Genomic DNA, 23,147 nt, shown 5'->3' on the forward strand with positions numbered 1-23,147 from the left:
TATAAATTTAGTATACTATATCAATTAAACTGTTAACTTAGAGTATATCAATCATTTTAATTTTTTCCCCTCCCTCTGTTAAGGATACTAGATACTACTGGTAACTTATCTGTGAAATGCTATTCTGTGATCTCAGAAAAACATGAATGACAATCTTCTTAGTAAAGAGTAGGCTACGAACTAGCAGTCTAAAGTATCAATATTTTGGCACTCTAATCAGACATAATTTATGTTTAAGAAATACCCCATGGAAACATCACAAAAGGAACAGAAGAAAAATTACAACTCAAAACATCATGCAGAGGTTTTGCGAGGTGTTTGTCACCTAATAACTGTGACTTTGCTTTGAGGATGCACCTGATGTCTTCACTGATACCTGGCACTATGGAGCACCTGGCTCTTTCTGGCACTCCTCACTTACGAAAGTGATTTTACAGATGTACTTAAATGTAGTTTTACATATTCTATCAACTAGCTATGAGTTACTTGAAAGTAGCAACTGTGTGTGTAAGCAGCGCTTGCCCAAACACCTGCTTGGTTGAGATCCAGGATTAATGCTATTCCTAACATATTTAGTTATTGCTACCATTTGGCATGGCAACCCACTCCAGTATTCCTGTCTGGAGAATCCCCGTGGACAGAGAAGCCTGGTGGGCTACAGTCCATGAGGTCACAAAGAATCAGACATGACTGAGCGGCTAAGCACACACAGCACATCCAGTCACAAGCACTTACCCTTCTTAGCCTTTAGTGGCAAGTATTGGATGCATACTGATTCGTCTCCAAATTTTGGTTCTGCCTTTCTTATGATAAAAGCATGCATTTATAAGCAGCCTACTGGGTTGAAGAGGATGTTCTTTGTTAATGGAATGGAGAAAAAGACACTGTCATATTTTATTGATTTTTTAAATTAGGATATGTCAGATGTATAAAAAGATGCTTTATACATGCAAAGGATATTCCACAGTGAAGTTTCTATAGCCACAGAAAAATTGAGAAAACTTAGGCTAGGTCTGTATAAAACAAGTATTTCAAAGTCTTTTGTGTTGTGGGTTTGCATGCTAAGTTGCTTCAGTTGTGTCTGACTCTTAGCAATCTTATGGATTGTAGCCTTTCAGGCTCCTCTGTCCATGGGATTCTGCAGGCAAGAATACTGGAGTGGGTTGCCATTTCCTTGAAACAAGCATTTCAAAATCTTCTGTGTTGTGGGTTTAAATAACGCTGTTTATTGGTAGTCATACACAGCCTATAATAAACAAGAATCACAAAAAACTGATCCACTTTATTGATCTTGTTGCTACCACTGTAGACACCAGTTCATATTACTACCTTTAGATTCCTTCGGAGGCAGTATAACTCCAATACTTTGGCCACCTGATGTGAAGAGCTGACTCACTGGAAAAGATCCTGATGCTGGGAAAGATTGAAGGCTAAAGGAGAAGAGGGCAGCAGAGGATGAGATGGTTAGATAGTATCACAGACTCTGTGGACATGAATTTGAGCAAACTCTGGGAAACAGTGATGGTCAGGGAAGCCTGGCATGCTGTAGTTCATGGGGTCTCAAAGAGTCAGACACAACTTAGTGACTCAACAACAACATAGCTTCCCAGGTGGCGCTAATGGTAAAGAATCCGCCTGTCAATGCATCAGACACAAGAGACGTGGGTTCAGTCCCTGAATTGGGACAATCCCCTGGAGAAGGAAATGGTAGCCCAGTCCAGTATTCCTGCCTAGAAAATTCCATGGACAGAGGAGCCTGGTGGGCTGCAGTCCATGGCCCACAAAGTGCCAGGCATGACTCAGCGACTGAGCACATTAGTATAGCTTAGTAGTTAAATAGTCTGCTCTTCTGCTTATTAACTGGGTGACATGCCTCCCTGTTCCACAGCTTCTTCATCTGTAAAACGAGAATAATAATAAAGATCTATTTGAGGAGTTAAAACCATACTTTTTCAGTTGAAGTAAAGAAAACAAAAGAAACAGTCAAGAAGCTGTGAGAAGGCAAAACCAATACAGTATTGTAAAGTAAAATTAAGTAAAAATAAAAATTAAAAAAAAAAGAAGAAGCTGTGAGAAGGGACAGAAAGCCAAATTCCTGTAAGCAGCACAGGGATCCAACACAAGTAGAGATAGGAAAGGCACCATGAGTCTCATTCTTTTATTTTCCCCCTGGTTTCCTTTAAATATTACTCTGGGAATGCTGTTTGTTTTCTTAACTTCTCTCTCAACATTGTCTCAGACTCCAGCTCTGCTGATAGCTTTCCATTTCCTTTCCCCAAAGGATAAAAATGAGCAATTACAGCATGACATACGAAATAGCCGAAATCAGGGTTTGGTAGTGTCAACTAAAAAAGTAGTCACAACCTGAAAGTTGAAAGTTATGATTTATTCTGTGGGAATCATTAGAACTTCAAACTTGGTAGGCAGCATCCTCAAGTAGCCTTGAGAGAACTGCCCCTTGGAGGGAGTGGGGTGGAGAGGAGGAGGGGTAAGGTGTCAGGTTATATAGAAGCTTGCAACAAAGGGCAGGTAGTCTGAACATCAGAAGTATTTTTGTGAATTAAAGAAAATCAGGTAACTCAAGTTAAAGGATTTAGTGCTTTTCTGTATATGAGAAGATGCAAGAGTCTGGGCTCACTGAAATCATTCATGTGCATCTCAGCTATCTGCGGTCAGTATTCTGCAATTATTTTATATCTTGAGTTCTTCAGGGTTCCCTGTAGGGAGTGACTGCAGCTTGATGGTTGCCACATAGCTCAGGTATTCTTCTCCTTCCTAAGTGCCCTGGAGGGCTGGCATTACTGATGACTGTGACATCCTTATTTACCAATATAGCAAGAAATACTCCATTTCTCAGTAACAAGCTCATTATTTGCCATTTTCCATAAGGAGGGCTTTTTACTTTCTGTAGCAGCCATGGAAGCTTGAGTGAGTGGGAATACTATTTAGCAAGTGCAGCTTGTATGGTTGTGTCTTGTCTGGTGGAACTTGTACTCATGACGGTGAGCCTATTTGTTCAGCCACTCAAAGCTATTCTGGATTGTATCTAATTTAGCTTAACACATTTTCCTTAAAGGGCTCTTTCCTTTAATATAAATGTATTATTTGGATTAAAATACAACTTCCAGGTGTTCCAATTTACATTACCAAAAAGTCTTGCTATTTTAGAAGATACATATTAAAATAGATTTTCAGCTATTAAAAAACTACTCCCCTCCCCCCAGAAGCAAAAGAAAAAACAGGTGGCAATGAGCAAATTTTTAAATCCCAGAGGACCTGAACATGTTTCAAACAGTACTATTCAAAAGTCTGAATCACTTCTATTTTGTGTTACACTTTTGTTTGAAACTCACAAAAACCGAACAGTCATGTGGATTGGTCAGATTTCTGGTGGGAGTCTGGGGGGCGGGGGTGGGATGGAAGAAGGGATCTAGAATATAAGCTTCCTCAGGACTGCCATTGAATGGTAAGAGGCCCTGTGGAGTGAAGAAGAAGCAGTGTAGTCAAAACCAGATTCTAAATTCTTGACAAAGGTAGAAGTCAATAGTCAAAGCCACAGAAGTGAGGAAGAGCAAGGACGAAGTTGCTCTGTGACAACCGAGAGGGGTGGGAAAGTCTGGAAGGTGGAAGGGAGGCTTAAGAAGGAGGAGACATATGTATACCTATGCCTGGTTCATGTTGATGTATGGCAGAACCAACACAATATTTTAAAGTAATTACCCTGCAGTTAAAAATAAAAGAAAACTTGAAAAATAAATAAGTAAAAAGAAAAATAAGTCAAATCTAGAAAAGAAAAAAAAAAAAGGACTAGGTCAGAATGCAGTGTTAATAGATTTAGCTATCAACCCATTTTAAAAAAATGACATTGTTTCTGGATTCCAGGCCAGAAGTCTCTATCTGCAACGAATTAGCAGTAAAATAGCAAAATTTGGTTGATCAGTTTATTTAAAGGGCATGTTCCTACCATTTAATTAATGTGACCAATGATTCTAGGATTCAAGGGTATGGCTCAGAAATATCAGGGTGCATCTCTCTGTTGCAGAATAAAATTACTCAGTCTTTTTTTCTTCAGCCAGATGTGTACAGATGCTGCAAAAATTCAAGCTAAGTTTGGGGGCAGATATCTGCATTGTTGTTAAGACTTAGTAAGTCCTGCAAATCATCCCACCTTCTCCCTGTCATTAAGGATAACTCCCCTGCAAGTTTAATTACAGTCAAGAGCTTGGATTGCTGCGCTGGTATGTGGAATGTGCTTCTCTCCTAATACAGAGGCTCCTTGTCACAACACTGCTTTGACCTGCCATGATACAGTAATAGGAAACCCTGTAATTACCATGAAATAGACAGAAAGCTGATAAATGAGGTTTTGGATTAAAGCATTTAGGAACCCACAGGAATCAATTATGGTAAACATTACCAGAAAATCCACCTGGCATTCCTTTGAGGGTTTTTATTATAGTGATGTATTTGTAGAGAGAAGCCAAGAAAACACTTTTTCCACCTAGCAAATGTACCAATTCGGTAATAATGAATATTCACAAAGGTACTGATAACCTCTCTCTTTTACATATGCTTAGAGGTTTACCTTATCTCCTGGCACGTGTGTCATGTTGCACTCTTTGTTCTTCAGAGCGAAGCCTCAAAAACGTCTTATATGTCATAGTCCCAAATACTCCTGTGATTTTTATGTTCACCATATTTTTTATTCTGTATTGTGCAAAGGGAAATTGTCAGTGTTTGCCAAAATCATGAAAATGTAGATTTAAAAAGAGATTCGTACTTAATCACCCAGTCTTGTCCAACTCTTTGCAACCCCATGGACTGTGGCCCACCAGGCTCCTCTGTCCATGGGATTTTTTGGGCAAGAATAATGGAGTGGGTTGCCATTTCCTCCTAACAGGGATCTTCCCCACCCAGGGATCTAATCCATGTCTCCTGTCCTCCTGCATTGCAGGTGGATTCTTTACCCATTGAGCCATTGGGGAAGCCATTAACAAGTGAGGTATAAGTTAAATATTTAGTTCTCCACTATAATTTCATTTTAGCTTCATGTTGTATCATTGATTCATGTATTGCATATTTGCTAATATTTTCATGTGCATAAAATTCTGATGCCACCAAGTACTGATGAATTTACAAATTCCATCATAAAACAATCTCTTGGAGTTTTAGTATTACTGGTAATAATGTCAGTGCAAATCTTTCAACCTCTGTGTAACGAAACTTTAAATGAATAGTGATGGCATTAAAGTGAAAGTCCCTCAGTTGTGTCCAACTCTTTGTGACCCCATGGACTATACAGTCCATGGAATCCTCTAGGCCAGCATACTGGAGTGGGTTGCCTTTCCCTTCTCCAGAGGATCTTCCCAACCCAGGGATCAAACCCAGGTCTCCTGAATCGCAGGCAGATTCTTTACCAGCTGAGCCACAAGGGAAGCCTCAAAGAGCCATAAGTCTGCCACAATTATTTTTGTTGTGTCAAACTAAGGTTTTGATTCATGAATGCTTTTACTAATGTAGTATGAGTCACATTCTCTTTCTGTTAATCAGATCAAACTACTGGCATATTTAGCTCCTTGTCAAATAGATTTTGCGATTTTTAGTTTACCCTTGCTGCTCTCTTGCTCTTAAGTCATACCTTCTTCACCTGTGTTTGTTCACTTGGTTTCTTGGACTCAAGTACAACAGTTATATTTATCCTTGATAACTTTCATCTCTTTCTCAGCCTATAGCTCCAGCCTATTCAACTTTTAAACTTAGATTCTGTCACCCAACACATTCATTATCTTTTAAATCTAGGCAAGTTGAAGGAGGTGTATTTACTTTGTAGCCCAGCCAGTGTTACACAGCTGTTCTTCGAAAAATAGACCATGATTAAACACCATGTGGAGGAGAGGTAATTACTTTCTTTTGTCCCCAGAGAAGATGATTTTGAAGTCTTTGCAAAACTAAGATATTGAGGAGCTCAAGGAATTAATATTCTAAATATTTACTTTCATTCTATATTCACTTTAAACTTCATTCCATACAGAAACTGAGCTTGGATTTATTTTGTTAAGTGGATGACAATTTTCATCCCAAGACATACTCAAGGTCAGCATAGAAATTAAATTTCTACCATCTTGAATTTATAGCTTAGTCTTTCTTGTAAATTTCATTTTAATCACATTTTGCAAGGTTTCTCAAGATTACTTTGTATATTTAACTTTAGAAACCTCAAGTAATAATGAAAATATATATAATGTTTTTAAAATGTTTCAATTGAAAATGTTTTAGTGAATAGGTTTAACTTTTCCAATTTAGAATTAGAAAATTCTGTGTGCATTAGTCTATGATAATGAAAATACTTAACTCAGATTTATACTTTTAAAAAAGTATCATGCAATTTATTAGTATCTGTGGAATATGCATCTCAAATTTCATTTATTTGGAACTAGACCTTCATTATAGTTTAAATTATAGTTTAAATTACCTCTAAATTAAGAAATTATTCCTTTTGTTGTATTGGTTCCTGTTTTACTGGACCCAGTTCCTAAGTCCCAATTCATTTTCTGGTATTCTCTAAAACTTTATAAACTATATCATAGAAGAAAGGGCATATGATAATAAGATACATTAACCTGAGAAAATGCTCTGTAAATATCAAGTATTTTCTATTTGCTGTTTGCTTTATAAAGGCCTGACCTATTCAAAGTGAATCTAAGAAAATATTTAGATAAAATGTACTTAGAAACATTTAAGAATAGATGAACTTTAAAGCAATTTTTAAAAATTGGAGGATAATTGATTTACAATATTGTATTAGTTTCTGCTGTACAACAATGCAAATCAGCCATAACTATATACATATAAAATCAGCCATAGCTATATATATATATATATATATATATATATATATATATATATATATATATATCTCCTCTCCCACTTGGGCCTCTCTTCCACCCCCGACCCCAATCCTACCCAGCTAGGTGATCACGGAACACCAAGCTGAGCTCCTGCGCTACACAGCAGCTTCCCACTAGCTATCTATTTCACACATGGTAGTGTATAATGTCAATGCTATAGGTGAACTTCTAAACTGGAATTATACTTCATATGTGAAATAAAAGTAGTGGGTTGGCCAAAAAGGTTGTTTGGGTTTGTCCTCAAGATGTTACAGAAAAACCCCAAATAACTTTTTAGCCAACTTAATAAATGTGACACTATTGTACAAAACCTGACATTTAGCACTGATGAACGTGGCTGAAAATGTCCCACATGGACTCAGTATCCTAATCCATATTTACTGTTCACAACCAGGGTTGCACTTCATTTTTGTTGTTTTCTCAGTAGCTGATGGCTTTCACAGTTCCTGGTGAACCTGGGGTCTTCAGTGATTTTCAGAGATTATTCAGAAGCTTGGAGAATGGGATGCAATGGCAGTGTGCGTTCCAGTAACAGAAGCACAGAAAGTCCTTATAAGTGGGGTCAATGGGAAAGTTTGTGTTCATAGGTTATGCTTGTTCCAGAAGAGCATGGTATAAGAGTAGGAATAATGAAGGGAAAGTTATTCTCTTTTACACACAAATTTGATTTATTGTTGACTATTAGGGGCAGTATAGTATAACACAGAATCTACATGGTGACAGAATTTCAAAGTTTTTTTTTTTTTTAACACTCACCAAACATCACAACTAATTTAATGTTTTAATTCATTGATTCCTTTAGTCATTTGTGTTCTTCAACAAAACCAGATGCACTACTCGATACACAATTCATTTTTTTTTGATAGATCAAAATAGCCTTTTATTCTTGTGGTAGAGGTTAGGTGCTTTAGCAGAACACTTTGTTAATGAACCTTGACCAAATAAGCAGCATTCTTCTGCTATCCTGAGTTTCTTAAGCAAGTCATTCCTGAACTATTTATTAAATATTTATTATATATTTTGTTTTAGTGGTATATATTTTTAATAGCTAACTATATATTACAAGTTTAAAAGTATGTATATGACTAAAAAGATTATAGACTGTTTAAATTCTGGTGGTTAATCACATTGATTTTTTGTTATTTCTCCTGCATACTATGTTGGGACAGTTATTGAAACAGGGCATCTTACAATTTTTATTTATCATGTGTGTTCATTACTATTATACATTATTTGTGGTTTTTTGATAATAGATGCACTTGGACAGAGGAGCCTGGCGGGCTATAGTCCATGGGGTCACAAAGCGTCAGATACGACTGAGCATACAACACACACCAAGGAGGGAAAGGTCGGGGGGGAAAGGATAAACTGTAAGATTGGGATTGACACATACACACTATTACATATAAAATAGATAACTAATAAGAACCTACTGTATAGCACAGGAAACTCTACTCAATACCCTGTAATGACCTATATGGGAAGCGAACCTAAAAAAGAGTGGATATATGTATATGTATAACACTCACTTTGGTGTACAGCAGAAACTAACACAACATTGCAAGCTAAATCATCTAAATTCCAAGAAAAATTAATTTAAAACATAAATCAATAAATACTTTTTTAAGGCAAAACTCCCCACAATTTGCTTCTAGTGGTCTTTGAGATCATGTACTCTTTCTTTAAGAAATTGCTGGTTGGATCTGGAAAATACATGACGTCTTTGTAACTCACTTATATCACACTTGTTTCGGTGTGTAGCCCAACTTCAACTCAGGTTTTATTTTACAGAACTAGACCAAATTCTTGGATGCACCTGAAATTCAGCTTTGAGTGCAGAAATGTGTAAACTGTACCCTGAGCTTTTGATCTATGCCATAAAATGTATGAGGAGGGAGTAAATGAAAGTGATGTAAAAATGCCAAGAGTCTTTTGGAAGCTTCATGCAAACTGAGCATAAAATCTCTAGCAGATGTAACTAACACTGAACAGAAGTTCTTGCAGTGAGAAACTTTTCTTGTTGGCCTGGGACTTGTACCTGCCACTGCCAACTTCTGTTCACATTTTATCAGCAACATCTGTGACCTGAACTAACAGGTAAAAGATCCAACGAAGTGAGGAACAAAGCACGTAGATCAACAGATGGGAAACCTGGATTTTTGTTCTGTCTTTGCTTTAACTGCTGGGAGGACGTGGACTAATCATTTAGCATCAAGCTTCTTTCACTTATGCAACTTGGATTACAGATTGCCTAAACCCTCAAAGTCTGACTGAGCAGAATTGACTATCCGCAGCAGGAAGACCCTGATGCTGGGGAAAAATTGAAGGCAGAAGAAGAAGAGGGCCACAGAGGATGAGATGGTTGGATGGCACCACTGATTCAATGGACATGAACTTGGACAACCCCTGGGAGATGGTGAGGAACAGGGAAGCCTGGCATGCTGCAGACCATGGGATTGCAGAGTCGGACACAGCTTGGAGATGGAGCAACAACAACGGCAGGAAGAAATCTAGGTTCATGGTTGAAGGACTGTCTGAAATATAGGGAGACTTGTGGAGAGCAGGTAGTTGTAGAGGTGAAACTGAATAATTGTCTCTAACAAGAGCAGAGACGCTGGAGTCAAGAATGGATGCATTGTCTTAACTGAGAAATTTCTAGGACTGTTCACTTCCCTTTCCACAGAATCGACCCACAATGAACATCTGCTCATCTGAAAATATTTTCTTAATGTTCACTTCTATTTCGTTGAAACCATTCAGCGTACTGAAATGAATCAGTCAAGTCACCGCACATGCCACGCAGGGGGTGAAGACAGGATGAGCAGGAGAACTCCCTTGAGCGCAAGCTGAAACAACCCCCACCCCCACCCCCAGCCATCAACTGTTGACGGTAGCAGTCAGAATACGTTGGCATGCAGTAATTAGAGATGGAGAGGCACCATTTCAACTAGCATGTTCTATTATTAGTGTATTTCAGCGGCAGAGCTGCTAAGAGAACAAAGGCAATAGCTTGCCTGCTTATAGTGAATTACTTGAGACAGCAGGTCCTGTTTATACTTCACACAGGCCTAGCATTCACACCACGTGTGCTGCACAAAACTGCTGTCACCAAGGTGACAGCCACGCCCACAGTGACCACATAGGGGGATTAAACAGTGGAATGAAGGCAACAGGGAAGCTGAAAACAGCGCTTATCCAACAGCCTTGACCATGACTCTTGAAACCTCTTTAACCAAAACCATACCTTCTACCTGTCTAACACTGTACAGAAAAAAATAAATAAGAAGGACAGAAGAAAATGGATGATTAAAAAATAATCATAGAGGAAAGACATACAAAGGAAAAAAATGACATTTTGAGCAACCACTGGATTTAAGATTTAAATACAGATTATTCTATTACATACTTAGAGAAGAATGAAATGGTTTTCAAAGAGGTTTTAAATACTTTGCTCAGGATTACAAAGAAGATAAAACATGTTGTTTGATGTAAAACCTAGTGAACGTTCTTCTATACCATCCACCAAAAGAAGAGAGAGGAGCAAGAAGAGAATAGTGTCTCAAAGAATAAAGTGCTGCTTCATTTCCAGTTAATAGAATTGAATAAGCATAAATGTTTAGAGGTGAATGAACTTGAGGGCCCAGGAGTACCCATTTTTTCCTGTATGGGCTATATGTATCGTCAGAATCAGAAAGGTCAGCAAGTATGAATTATATTTTTCTTCATTATTAATAGAGCACCCAGGATCAAAATTAAATTTGGGGTGACTTTGCAAAGAACAGAAAGGAAATTGGAAAAAAAAATAATTCGATTCTTACCAATGCCTCTAGAAAATTCACATATTTGGGCATTTCTTTCCCCAAGACAAAGTCACATGCATGAAACATTATTCTGGGTAAAACTTGATATAAAATGGTTTTTGTGTACCACCATTTCTCAATATGTTGTTGATTTCATGTTAATTTCCTTTGGCTGAATAGAATTTAGAATTTTAATTTTATTTTCATCACTATTAACATCTATAAAATTTTGACACCAAAAAAAAAAACACAAAAAACAAAAGGCTACTTATTAATTCAATGAGTCTCTGAGCAACATTTTCGCCTATAACAATATCAGGCAAGGCTCCAGTCACAACTTACGCCTGTCATTTTCTGTAATTAAAAGTACACAGTCATATTTATGCATTCTGCCTCCTAGCAGCTGCAGTTAGATTAACTGTGAACAAAGAAAACATTTTGACACAGTTGATTATATGGCAGTTCTCCTTTGCTAGCAAATACCAGCTACCTCCTCAAATGAATAAAAGCTTTTTTTTTTTTCTTTTATGTAATAATACAAATAGCCACAGAAAACTTCAGGGTTCATTTACAAGGAGTTTCCAACCTAACAATTCAGTCTAATAAATATTAAACCTTCTATTAACTTTTAGTGAAGCTACTTGATTTTCAGATTTAAAAGAGCTGACCAAAATATTCTTTTGTCCGGTAAGATTTCAAGTGTGATTTTTTTTTTTTTAACTTCAGATGAAGAAAACTATGAGAATAGGATTTTTAAAATTTTTATTATTGGAGAATAATTGCTTTACAATGTCATGTTAGATTCCACTCTACAACATGAATCAGCTATATGTATACATCTATCTCCTCCTTTTTGAGCCTACATGCCTCCCCACCCCACCCCTCTGGGTCATCTCAGAGCACTGAGCTGAGCTTCCTGTGTTATACAGCAGGTTCCCACTAGCTATCTATTTTACACATTGTAGTATAGATATGACAATGCCACTCTCAAATCTCTGACTGATTTGCAGTCAGTCAGAGATTACAAGTAAATACCTACATTTCTTGTCCTGGATTTGAAGGCAACACTGCTTCTCAGGAGAAGACTTAGCAGACACTCTTTGTCCATACTGATGTGTTTCCTTAATAGTGAGAACTAAAATTACCCAGAAAGCACTGGGCTGTTGCTGGGCAGAAAATGGAGAGTCCTAGCCCAGTTATCTGCCCAAGACCATGAATGAACGTAGAAATCAGTGGGAAAGGAGAGCACAGTTCTAACTTCTCACGTGAAACCCAAACCGAGCTATGACTATTGACGGGAGAGGTCGTTTCTGGTCACTATTTTCAGTCTTTTGGAGGAGAAGAGAGTTGAGAGTGAAGCAGCGAGAACTCCAGAATGATACGCAGCCCAACCTACAAAAGATTCATTTCGGGTGAGAGCCCTGTTTGGAGGCAGAGAGAAATAACGCCAACATGAGTCATAGTTGCCTTAATTTCCAAACTCATTTCAATCTATGTGCTTCTCTCTTCCTTCCTCTCTCCTTTCAGCCTCACTCTAAATTCCTTTACTACTTAGCCTTTCAAAATTCATACTGCTGAGAAGATCAGTCCACACTAAAGGAAAAGGTATATGCTGTGTGGTGAAGTGGCTGTGCTGGTAACTACATGCAGAAAGAATCTGAGTCTTTAGAGACCCTTTCTATAGTCTCATTACAATATAGAACGATGTACTTAGTGGTTATTGGGAATGCGCTTTGGAGTCAAACCCATTTGCTTGGTTACTTCACATCTCTGAGCCCTGTTTCTCTCATTTGTAAAATGTGGGTCCCTCTACTTGTCTCATAGGCCTGTTGCAATATTCAGTAAGACAACATATGCAAAGCACTTTGAATGGTCCCTCTTCCTATTATTCAGTAATAGACACACACTTTAAAATAGAAGGAGAATGAGCTTTCTTGTCATCCCTACAGTCAAATATATTTTGGGGACAGAGAGAAAAATCTTAACTGAACAAGATTTTGTATAAAATCTCTATAGGTTGAGAATAAAAAGCATTCACTTTCTTTCTTATTATGGAAATCCAGTGAGGCATGGCTAGATCCAGGTACTTAAATGATATCCTCAAAAATGTGTATTTTTTCCTTTAATATCATTACCTTCCTCTCTGTTGGCTTCATCATGTGTCAAGTTTTCTCTAAATGGTAGAAAACTAGCCCAGACAGCTCAGTGCTTTTGTATCCTTTCATCTCCATATCTCGAGAAAGTCTCAGTTTCCTTGTGCCCCTATAATCTTTTTTTTTAAACTTTTTTTGGGGGCCATGCCATGCGGCTTGCAGGATCTTATTTCCCCAGCTAGGGATTGAATCTGGGCCTCCTGCAGTGGAAGCAGAGTCCTAACCTGTGGACCACCAGGGAATTCCCCTATAATTTTTTAAAAATGTATTTATGTTTAATTGAAGGATAATTGCTTTACAATATTGTGTTGGTTTCTGCCATACATCAATATGAATCAGCCATAGGTATACATATGCCCTCTATAATTTTTAAAATAGCTTAGCCTGATTATCTCTTCTTGGTTTCTGTGCCCACTTGTGGCAGTTTTTGTGCCCAAGGGGATTGGATACCCTGATTGCCCAGCCTTACATATAACCTTATCATGGAGACAGGAATCTTATTGACAGTCCCACTAGAATCACTTGGACTAGAGAAGGAACAATTCCTATAAAGAAGAATATAAGCTACATATTCATGACAGATTTTAAATATTTATTGAAATATGTGTGTGTTCAGTCGCTCAGTCATGTCCGTCTCTTTGCGACCCCATGGGTTGCAGTCCACCAGGCTCCTCTGTCCAGGGAATTTTCCAGGCAAGAATACTGAAGTGGGTTGCCATTTCCTTTTCCAAGGGGTCTTCCCAACCCAGGGATTGAACCCACATCTCTTCCGTTGGCAGGCAGATTCTTTACTAAGCCACGTGAGAAGCCCCATATTGAAACATGTCATTTGCAAATTTAAATGTCAGACCTGAGAATTTTTATGGGCTCAAAAGTTGTTTCAAGACACCTTTTGCTTTTACTTCCAGGGTGACTCTGGAGCCAGATCATTCATCTGTACGTTGGGGACTACAACAATGATTGAAATTATTTTGTCAAGTTTTTGAATACAGACACTTGGAGGTCACAGTTTCTCCACATCCCTCACACAGTTTATTCTCTGCAAGAAGCCCCTTGCCACCAGGAGTTTCTCAGGGCTTCCCTTTTGTATCTCAAGGCCATGAAAAGGAGGGAGAAAGAAAAAAAGAAATTAAGAACTCTTCTCTAAAAGCTGATATGCTGAGGGATCCTGTGCTGGAGTTGTCAGGGTGAGCAAAAGAATGCCAAGCCTTGCAGCTCCGTGGGCCAAGTTCTGTTCCAGCCACATGTCTATAGCTTCCACCGATATCAATGGGAGCTGTGTGTGTGCGTGAACTGAGGACAGAAGCTGGCTGTGAATAAATAGCTCTGCAATCGTGAAAATCTCTTCTTGTGTGTCTGGTACAACAGAGGTAGTCTTTTGCAGTTAGTGGCTGCTTCTCCCTCTAATGAAGTCACCAGACAGTTTCAAGAAATTCTATATCAGAATATTTGAAGACAGTTATTTCATTTAAAAGATTTTGGTCAGGGACTGGGAAGCAGTATGGCCCTCAATTTCTCCCATTTTCCACTCGTAAACTCAAACCAGATTTAACAATTCTCTGCAAAACTGGCCTTTGCTGTTCCCTTGGCTGAGCTATCAGTCTGCTGACTGTCAGATATGCAGCTAACCTGGGGGTGGGGGGTGATGATTCTACATGTTCATGAAGGGGTTAAAATGTTATCTAGAGGAAAAGCTCAAATTCACGCTGGTTGGTATAGAGGGTCTTCCATGGGAACAGGGCTCTGACCCTGTTAGGCAGGACACCTGGGTAGGATCCCAGGCTGCTTGGTCACCTGGCATTCTGCCAGCAGCCCCACTCTGGCGGTCGGCACATTGATGTTGTTGTTGTTCTGTCGTTAAGTCGTGTCCAGCTCTTTGCAACTCCAAGAACTGCAGCACGCCAGGCTTCCCTATCCTTCACTGTCTCCCAGAGTTTGCTCAAACTTGCATCCATTAGAGTCAATGATGCCATCCAATCATCTCACCCTCTGTCGTCCCCTTCACCTCCTTGCCTTCAGTCTTTCCCAGCATCAGGGTCTTTTCCAGTGAGTTGGCTCTTTACATCAGATCGCTAAAGTATTGGCTGAGCCATCTTCTAGCCTCAGATGAGACTTTTTTTCAGAACAGGGTCAAGGATAGACTCATACATTATCCTTTAGAAATAGGAAACTTCTCCAAGATTTTCATATGAAACATTCTAGTCTATAAAAGTTATCTATAGGTAGATGCCTTTCAAATCCTTATCTTCAATTCATATCCTGGTTCTGCATGCATATCTAAGGGGCTTCTAGGTATCTCTCATTGGACATCCCATTTATACTTTTTTTAAAGACTTTTTTAAAAATGTGGAGCATTTTTGAAGTCTTCATTGAATTTGTTACAACATTGCTTCTATTGTTTATGTTCTGGTTTCCATGGGATCTTAGCTTCTCCAAGCCAGGCTTCCCAGGTGGTGCTAGTGGTGCCAGTTCAGGAGACATAAGAGACAAAGCTTCAATCCCTGTGTTGGGAAGATCCCCTGGAGTGGGGCATGGCAACCCACTCCAGTATTCTTGCCTGGAGAATCGCATGAACTGAGGAGCCTGGAGGGCTACTGTCCATGTGAACCCAAAGAGTCGGACAAGACTGAGGCAACTTAGCACGCATGCATGGCTCCCTGAGCAGGGATTCAGCCTGCACCTCCTGCATTGGAAGGTGATGTCTTAACCATTGGACCACCAGGGAAGTCCCTGCATTTACACTTCAGATTCAACCAAAACTAACTTTTATTTTACCTTGCCCTGACTTAGAAAATTTCTCTATGGCCTCTTAGTGAACAGTGCCATCTTTAATCGGATAATTCCAGTCATAAAACTTGCAATGAACCCTAATTCTCTCTTATTACCACATCTACTCCGTCTAAGCTCACTTGATTTTTACTTATTATATTTCTCCATTCTGTCCCCTTATTTGGGGTCCCTGCTTCAAAACTGCAGAAAGGATTAGATTTCAGGTTCCAACCCTGTTAACACCTGAGCTTAGATCTCATTTTTGTTTCCTCTTTGGGGTGCATATCATTTTTTATTGGGGTGTAGATGCTTTACAGTGTTGTGTTACTTTCTGCTGTACAACAAAGTGAACCAGCTATATGCATATATATATCCCCTCCTTCTTGGACCTCTATCTTTTTGAAGGTTGTGTCAGCCTAAGCTTAATTTCCTCATCTAGGAAATAGAGATGGCATCTACTTCACTAGGACTGACTAATAAGAATTAAATTAGATTACATACATACAATGTTGACATAGCTACCGAGGCATAACAAAGTTCTGGTAAATGGTAGCTGGTATGAAGCAGAGACTCCATCGTTTCTGTCTCAGAATACTATAGCAGTCTCCCTACATACAGACTTGCCCCTCCTCTATTCTTCATTCTACATTCTGCTGCTGGAGTAAAGTTCTAAAAATGCAAATCCCTTGACAAAGTATTTTACATGATAAATAAGTCCCTGTGTCACTTACCCATCTATATACTCTATCTCACATCGCACCCTTTCTTCACCTAAATCTTACTAACTGGTGTGCAAGCTATCTATCCACACAGCCAATTGGATAACTAGGATTTATCACTTAAAGACCCATCTTAGAATCCTCTCTTCTCTGAAATCTTCCCTGACCCCACTCCAAATACAGCTGGTTCCCTCCTTAATTCCATCACTGTTTTGTGAATCATAAATCTTATATATTCCTGTAATAGTATTAATTACATTAAATTTGTCTTATTTGTCCATAAATCTGCTTTTCTGACCAGACTCTTCTGTGGTCTTCAAGAATCCTTGAAGAAGAGACTGGAATTAAGACTATATCTTAATCATATTTCCCCCCGAGAGTTTAGTCCAGTGCTTAGTTTTCTATTGTTGCCATAATAAATTTCTACAGCAACTTAAAACATACATTTATTATCTTAAAATTCTATAGGTCAGAAATCTGGGCTAAAATCAAGGTGTTGGCAAGGCTTCCTTTCTAGAAGCTCTAGGGGTAAATGTTTCTTCTCATTCAGGTTTGATGGCAGAATTAACTCCTTGTGGTTGTACAACAGAGGTTCTTATTTCTTTGCTAGTTGTCAGCTGAGGACTGTGCTGACATTCTAGAGTTTAGCTGTGCAGTTTGGATTGTGCCCAACTTTCTTCATCTCAAAAGCTAGCAATGGTAGATTCCCTCTGAGGGCATCCTGAGCTATTCTTCCACCTCCTTCTTCCAATTTTAAGGATTCATGGGATTAGATTGATCCCAATTGGAATTACAGGATAATCTCAGTATTGCAATCTCAGTACTGTAGGATCTCTAATCTTAATTACACCTGCAAAGTCTCCTTTGTCATATAAGGTAACATATTTATACATTTCAAGGTTAGGGTATAATCAACTTTGGGAAACCAATATTCTGCCTATTAAAAGAGCCTAGAATATTTTAACTGATAAATAATGTGCTGAGTGACAGAAATAAATGTATGCAGATATATTAGTATTTAGGTATTTTGAGTGTATTAGGCCATTGATAAACAATTTGATGGGTTAAAATTTTTTTATATTGAAGGATAATTGCTTTACAGAATTTTGTTGTTTTCTGTCAAACCTCAACATGAATCAGCCATAGGTATACATATATCCCCTCCCTTTTGAACCTCCTTCTCATCTGCCTCCCCATCCCACCCCTCTAGGTTGATACAGAGTTTGAGTTTCCTGAGCCATATAGCAAATTCCTGTTTGAGTTTCCTGAGCCATACAGCAAATTCCCGTTGGCTATCTATTTTACATATGGTCATGTAAGTTTCCATGTTACTCTTTTCATACATCTCACCTTCTCCTCCCCTCTCCCCATGTCCATAAGCCTATTCTCTATGTCTGTCTCTCCACTGCTGCCCTGTAAATAAGTTCTTCAGTACCATTCTTCTAGATTCCATATATATGTGTTAAATATGGTATTTATCTTTATCTTTCTGACTCACTTCACTCTGTATAATAGGTTCTAGGTTCATTCACCTCATCAGAACTGACTCAAATGCATACCTTTTTATGGCCGAGTAATATTCCATTGTGTATATGTACCAAACTTCTTTATCCTTTCATCTGCCAATGGACATCTATGTGGCTTCCATGCTCTAGATATTGTAAGTAGTGCTTCAGTGAACAATGGGATACATGTGTCCTTTCCAGGTTTGGTTTCCTCAGGGTATATGCCCAGGAGTGGGATTGCTGGGGCATCACTGACTCAATGGACATGAGTTTGAGTAGGCTCCAGGAGTTAGACAGGTAAATCTGGTGTGCTGCAGTCGATGGTGTTGCAAAGAGTTGGACACAACTGAGAGACTGAATTGAACTGATGGTGGTTTTAGTCCTAATTTTTTTAAGGAATCTCCATACTGTCTTCCATAGTGGCTGTATCAATTTACATTCCCACCAACAGTGCAAGAGTGTTCCCCTTTCTCCACACTCTCTCCAGCATTTACTATTTGTAGACTTTTTGGTGATGGCCATTCTGACTAGTGTGAGGTGATATCTCATTGTAGCTTGATTTGCATTTCTCTAATAATGAGCAATGTTGAGCATCTTTTCATGTGTCTGTATGTCTTCTTTGGAGAAATGTCTGCTTAGGTCTTTTTCCCACTTTTTGATTGGGTTGTTTGTTTTTCTGGTATTGAGTTGTATGAGCTGCTTGTATATTTTGGAAATTAATCCTTTGTCAGTTGTTTCATTTGCTAGTATTTTCTTCCATTCTGAAGCCTGTCTTTTCACCTTGCTTATAGTTTCCTGTGCTGTGCAAAAGCTTTTAAGTTTAATCAGGTCTCACTTGTTTACTTCTGTTTTTATTTCATTACTCTAGGAGGTGGGTCATAGAGGATCTTGCTTTGATTTATGTCATTGAGTGTTCTGCCTATGTTTTCCTCTAAGCGTTTCATTGCTTCTAGTCTTATATTTAGGTCTTTAATCCATTTTGAGTTTATCTTTGTGTATGGTGTTAGGAGGAGAAGGAAATGGCAACCCACTCCAGTATTCTTGCCTGGAGAATCCCAGGGACAGAGGAGCCTGGTGGGCTGCCATCTATGCGGTTGCACAGAGTTAGACACAACTGACATGACTTAGCAGCAGCAGCAGCATGGTGTTAAGAAGTGTTCTAATTTCATTCTTTTTCATGTAGCTGTCCAGTTTTCCCAGAACCATTTATTGAAGACTATCTTTGCCCCATTGAATATTCTTGCCTTCTTTGTCAAGGTACCCATAGGTGCATGGGTTTATTTCTGGGCTTTCTATCTTAATCTGATATTCTTATCTGGTTTATTCACTGTAACTTTTTATAGAAAGGCTAGACATCATGTTTTCTAGATGTTTGCCCTTCATGGAACAATGTAAATGAGTTGTAACCAAATAGACCAAATGAATCTTTTTCAACCTCTGACCTACCATAAATCATCAATATTATTAGTAAAGGCTACTTAAAGTCAAGAGTCTTTTGTCCTGTCCTTTCTGTGACTTATTACAGAAAGATTTATCAGTTGTATGAAGTTACTATGAACTCATACTTTTATTCTAAAAGTATAAGAGTCTCTTTGTGAGCCAAGTTTTGTGAAATGTGATGACAAGTAGTAAATAAAACATTGTCCCTCCCCTAGAAGGCATACAGAATAATTGAGAGACAGATAATTAAGCAAATTATACCTGTAGGAAATACATATAGGAAAGAACAGATTTGGGCATACAAAAATAATAAAGGCATATTATACTCTAAGACAAAGTTTTTCTTCAAAAGGTAATATTACAGTCTGGTCAGAAATACAAAGATACTGCCAAATATCACCACTACAATGTAATATAACCAATAATAGACATATTTTCAAGTTACAGTGATACATGAAGGAGGAAGAAATCTATCACACTTGGAATGAGCCTGGGATGATTTCAAATAGGAGGAGATTTTAAGTTGTATCTTGAGGAATAAATAGAACTATTCCAGATGGATGAACACAGAGGGATGGAGGAGAGAAGAGACCTAAAGAGAAGGTTAAAAACTTACTTAAGCACTTCTCCCAGTTCAGAAGGAGAGAGGGTCAAGAATGGCCTCTGTATAAAAGGTTATCTTAGCTGAGACCTGGAGGGTAAATATGTGCTTGTTGAATTAAGGGGAGAGTGTGGGAAAAAGGAATTTTCCAGGCAGAGAAAATGGCATGTACAAAGGATTGGAGGGTGAGAATGACTATGAAGGTTGAGGAACTGAGAAAAATTCAGAATGACCACAGTATAAAAAGTGAGGAATGAGGAGAGAAATGATACCAGAAAAGTAGTCATATATCAGATCAGGAAGGGAGGCTAAGGGAGAAGGGTGGATTTCCTCCAAAGAATCATGGGAAGCCATCTATGTGTTTTAAGTAGGGAGAGGAGATGACAGATTTCCATCTTGTCCAACCCCATTATCCGTTGACTATCTGAATTAGCAGTAGTTCCTCCTCTGCTATGCTGGAACTAACCTATTCTTGCTACATGGAGTCAGCCCTCTTTCATTCATTATTCTATTTCTCTTTTTCTCTACAACAAAGAGAACATGCCGGATTCTTTGAAAAGGTTGGCTGATGTTCTTCTAGTCTGCAAAAGCATATCAGAGGGAAGTGCTCAACTTGTTTGGGATCAACATCAGATTGGATTGAGTTGAGGTTCCCTCAAGTTGTCTCTGACAAGCCCGTGGAAGGTTTCCTATGACTCTGTGTCTGTTAGACAGAAAAGCAAACATCCATATGTGAAAACAATGCAGCTGTACTTTGTATTTATGAAGTTACTATGAACTCATACTTTTATTCTAAAAGTATTAGAGTCTCTATGTGAGCCAAGTTTTGTGAAATGTGATGACAAGTAGTAAATAAAACATTACCATATTCAAGCTGGGCAGGGCTTCCCCAGTAGCTCTGCAGTAAAGAATCTGCCTGCAATGCAGGAAATGTGGCAGGAGCCACAGGTTTGATCCTTGGCCAAGGGAGAAGGAAATGGCAACCCACACCGGTATTCTTGCCTGGAAAATCTCATGACCAGAGATGCCTGGAGGGCTATGGTCCATGGGGTCACAAAAGAGTCAGATACAACTTAGCAACTAACCAACAACGAAGTGGGGCATGCAATGGGAGAACCAAAGTTATACATAAGATAGCCCACTGAAAACTTGAGCAAAAAGAAGTTTTGAAATAAAATCTGTAAAGGCAAAGTTCTATATGATGGGGTTTGTTTCTTGCGGTAGTACATTTATGACAGCCAATTACTCTTTAATGAGAAGAAAAGCTTAGGGAGTACTCAGGCTTGACATTCAGAACATGGTTTTGAGAATATGGGAAGTTCATACCTTTGTCAAAGAATTCAGAGGCGGTATAAAAGTCAACAAACAAAAATGAAAAAAGAAAGCAGAACTTTAGAAGCTAAAATCCAATCTATTAAAAAGAAAGATGCCCTGACACCAGATAAATGAAACCTATTGTGTTTGCACAGGTTTCTGATTTACACTTTGTTCTTAAAAACTAAAGAGCTGGAGGAAGTTTTAAAACTTATGAGAGGAATTCTAAATTGGAAAACAAAAAGACCCCTTTGCATGTCCTTGTCCTTCACAAATTCTCTAGTGTCTCCCTGATATTTATAAAGACAAAAGGAAGACAGAGGGTCTTGAGAGCCTCTTCACAGGCAACACATTTTAAATATGTAGTTTTTCTATAAAATAATTGACACAGGCAATTAAACTTCTTGTTACAAGATATAAACAAGCTGCATGCCAGACTCAGGATGATATTATCATTCACACAGAGCTCAAAACTGTGTAGTTACTTTCTGATTCTTTAATGTATATATTCCAGTGATTTGTAGAGGAGAAAAACAGAAAGGAAGAAAGAAGAAAGGGCCATTTTTCTATAAAGTGTGAGTGTGTGCGTGTTCAGTGTATCTATTTGTGACCCTATGGACTATAGCCCACCGGGCTCCTCTGTCCACGGGATTCTCCAGGCAAGAATACTGGAGGGGGTTGCCATTTCCTCTTTCAGGGGATATTCCCAACCCAGGGGTCAAAACCAGGTCTGCTGCACTGCAGGCAGATTCTTTACCACTGAGCTACCAGGGAAGCCCTCTATGCAGTGTGGTAGTCATGAAAGTAATAGACCAGAGAGCAGAGAGAGAGAGAGGCAGTAGTGGAAAGCAGGGATGATGGGAAGCTGGTGGGTGGAGTCACTTTGGTCTTCTGTGCCCTAGAATTGTTTAGGAAGTTATATCCCATTTCAACCTTGGGAAATGAAGTAGGCAGTGATGAACCTTAATGCCATGAGCGACGGATTCCTTCCTGAGCTGAGACTTTGTATCAAAGCATTCCAGGATTTATCGTGAAGGTGTGGTGCCATGGAAGGGAGAGGGTTGGTATGGTGGGCCATCTGGTGAGACGCAGCTTGTCAATCTCCCAGATGGCTTGTGAAAAGAGAGAGACTTGATATTGAACTGAGATCAGCATATGACAAGAGCCATGAAATCACCAACTTAAAACATTTTTCTCCATATAGCGGTTGGAAATTTTCTTTAAGGAAATAGCATGTGAATTTTTTATGATCTGAAAGATCACATATAGAAGTTTTAATTTATAACATGGACCCTTTTCAATAATACATACTACATTTGCTTTCATTTCTTTTAATAGGTGTTTTATTAATCTTAAGTTACTGAGTTAGGAGGAAGAAATTGATATTATTTTCACTGACTTATATGCATATACCCCTGTTTTAGAAGACATCTATAGAAGGAGAGCTAATAGAATTTGGCAATCCTTTGTAAACATGTTCTGAAAAATCGGTGCCATGTCTGTGAAATACATCCTGTTACTTGAAGGTGATCTGCTCTTGGAACTTAAATTTCCAAATGAATGTATTTTAGAGCCATTTGATTCTGCTCACTGATCATTCTGAAAATGAAGTCATCAGCAAGCACTACACTCACAGTATGACATAGTACCCATGTTCCCATAATTCTGGGAGTTTTAGCATTAATAATGTTCAAAATTGAAAATCTTGAAATGATGCAAATTTCTTATTATTTCCTTTATTTTAGGGTTTAAAATTAAGTCCTTTTTATTATTATTTTTATTTTTTATTTTTTAATTTTTTTTAAAATTTTAAAATCTTTAATTCTTACATGCGTTCCCAAACATGACCCCCCCTCCCACCTCCCTCCCCACAACATCTCTCTGGGTCATCCCCATGCACCAGCCCCAAGCATGCTGCACCCTACGTCAGACATGGAC

The 23,147-nt window shown here is 38.5% G+C and overlaps 1 protein-coding gene across 3 annotated transcripts in view; it reads right to left on the minus strand.

The window, feature by feature from the left end:
• The window catches only part of PTPRO (protein tyrosine phosphatase receptor type O), a 275,424-nt gene that overhangs the window by 220,770 nt on the left and 31,507 nt on the right, over window positions 1-23,147 (minus strand). The gene's annotated exons all lie outside the window — the stretch shown is intronic.

Source organism: Ovis canadensis, chromosome 3 (genome assembly GCF_042477335.2).
Source record: "Ovis canadensis isolate MfBH-ARS-UI-01 breed Bighorn chromosome 3, ARS-UI_OviCan_v2, whole genome shotgun sequence".
Taxonomy (NCBI): Eukaryota; Metazoa; Chordata; class Mammalia; order Artiodactyla; family Bovidae; genus Ovis; species Ovis canadensis.